The sequence below is a fragment of the Neodiprion fabricii genome, unplaced genomic scaffold (assembly GCF_021155785.1).
Source record: "Neodiprion fabricii isolate iyNeoFabr1 unplaced genomic scaffold, iyNeoFabr1.1 ptg000099l, whole genome shotgun sequence".
Taxonomy (NCBI): domain Eukaryota; kingdom Metazoa; phylum Arthropoda; class Insecta; order Hymenoptera; family Diprionidae; genus Neodiprion; species Neodiprion fabricii.
The window spans coordinates 17,501-20,000 of NW_025791641.1; positions in this window are offsets into that span (position 1 = coordinate 17,501).

Here is a 2,500-nt window from a genome sequence, read left to right on the forward strand (position 1 = left end):
GCCTTCCGTGTTTCACGGAGAGCCGAACTTCTTGGTACCGCGTCAAGGGCCATTCGGTCTGAGACACCGACCCGCGGTAATGCAGTGACGATAGATGAAACAACGCGAGTCGCGTAGTTTCTTTGGTACGAGGCACGGAACGGTCCGCGAACGCCCGCTCCTGGTCTACGCCGACGTACGTATCGTGCTCGAGCACGTACCGGTACGGCGTAGCAGGCGGACGACGGGAGACCGGCCCGACCGACTCGCTCCTCTTACTAGTAGGAGCCTGGCCGCTAGGACGTCGGCGCCGGTACGGTGGTAGCACGGTCGGCTTACGGGGCGAAACCTCCGCGGGCTATCGAAAAAATTTTGAACTCCGGGAACTTTGTCGAAATTAACCGAGGCTCATTTGACGATGTTCCGACAGGCTCCCGGCCCGGATCGACTCCGGGACGCCGCGCATCGCCTTTCGGTCGACTCGGACCGAAATTTTTACAAGTCCCGTCGGCCCGTATCGACTCCGGGACGCCGCGCATCGCCTTTCGGTCGACTCGGACCGTAATTTTTACAAGTCCCGTCGGCCCGTATCGACTCCGGGACGCCGCGCATCGCCTTTCGGTCGACTCGGACCGTAATTTTTACAAGTCCCGTCGGCCCGTATCGACTCCGGGACGCCGCGCATCGCCTTTCGGTCGACTCGGACCGAAATTTTTACAAGTCCCGTCGGCCCGTATCGACTCCGGGACGCCGCGCATCGCCTTTCGGTCGACTCGGACCGAAATTCTCACAAGTCCCGTCGGCCCGTATCGACTCCGGGACGCCGCGCATCGCCTTTCGGTCGACTCGGACCGAAATTCTTACAAGTCCCGTCGGCCCGTATCGACTCCGGGACGCCGCGCATCGCCTCTCGGTCGACTCGGACCGAAATTTTCACAAGTCCCGTCGGCCCGTATCGACTCCGGGACGCCGCGCATCGCCTTTCGGTCGACTCGGACCGTAATTTTTACAAGTCCCGTCGGCCCGTATCGACTCCGGGACGCCGCGCATCGCCTTTCGGTCGACTCGGACCGTAATTTTTACAAGTCCCGTCGGCCCGTATCGACTCCGGGACGCCGCGCATCGCCTTTCGGTCGACTCGGACCGTAATTTTTACAAGTCCCGTCGGCCCGTATCGACTCCGGGACGCCGCGCATCGCCTTTCGGTCGACTCGGACCGAAATTTTTACAAGTCCCGTCGGCCCGTATCGACTCCGGGACGCCGCGCATCGCCTCTCGGTCGACTCGGACCGAAATTTTCACAAGTCCCGTCGGCCCGTATCGACTCCGGGACGCCGCGCATCGCCTCTCGGTCGACTCGGAACGAAACTTCATCGAGTCCCGTCGGCCCGTATAGACTCCGGGACGCCGCGCATCGCCTTTCGCTCGTCTCGAACCGAAATTTTCACAAGTCCCGTCGGCCCGTATCGACTCCGGGACGCCGCGCATCGCCTCTCGGTCGACTCGGAACGAAATTTTCACAAGTCCCGTCGGCCCGTATCGACTCCGGGACGCCGCGCATCGCCTTTCGCTCGTCTCGAACCGAAATTTTCACAAGTCCCGTCGGCCCGTATAGACTCCGGGACGCCGCGCATCGCCCTTCGCTCGTCTCGAACCGAAATTTTCACAAGTCCCGTCGGCCCGTATCGACTCCGGGACGCCGCGCATCGCCTCTCGGTCGACTCGGAACGAAACTTCATCGAGTCCCGTCGGCCCGTATAGACTCCGGGACGCCGCGCATCGCCTCTCGGTCGACTCGGACCGAAATTTTCACAAGTCCCGTCGGCCCGTATCGACTCCGGGACGCCGCGCATCGCCTCTCGGTCGACTCGGAACGAAACTTCATCGAGTCCCGTCGGCCCGTATAGACTCCGGGACGCCGCGCATCGCCTTTCGCTCGTCTCGAACCGAAATTTTCACAAGTCCCGTCGGCCCGTATCGACTCCGGGACGCCGCGCATCGCCTCTCGGTCGACTCGGAACGAAATTTTCACAAGTCCCGTCGGCCCGTATCGACTCCGGGACGCCGCGCATCGCCTTTCGCTCGTCTCGAACCGAAATTTTCACAAGTCCCGTCGGCCCGTATAGACTCCGGGACGCCGCGCATCGCCCTTCGCTCGTCTCGAACCGAAATTTTCACAAGTCCCGTCGGCCCGTATCGACTCCGGGACGCCGCGCATCGCCTCTCGGTCGACTCGGAACGAAACTTCATCGAGTCCCGTCGGCCCGTATAGACTCCGGGACGCCGCGCATCGCCTTTCGCTCGTCTCGGACCGAAATTTTCACAAGTCCCGTCGGCCCGGATCGACTCCGGGACGCCGCGCATCGCCTTTCGGTCGACTCGGACCGTAATTTTTACAAGTCCCGTCGGCCCGTATCGACTCCGGGACGCCGCGCATCGCCTCTCGGTCGACTCGGAACGAAACTTCATCGATTCCCGTCGGCCCGTATAGACTCCGGGACGCCGCGCATCGCCCTTCGCT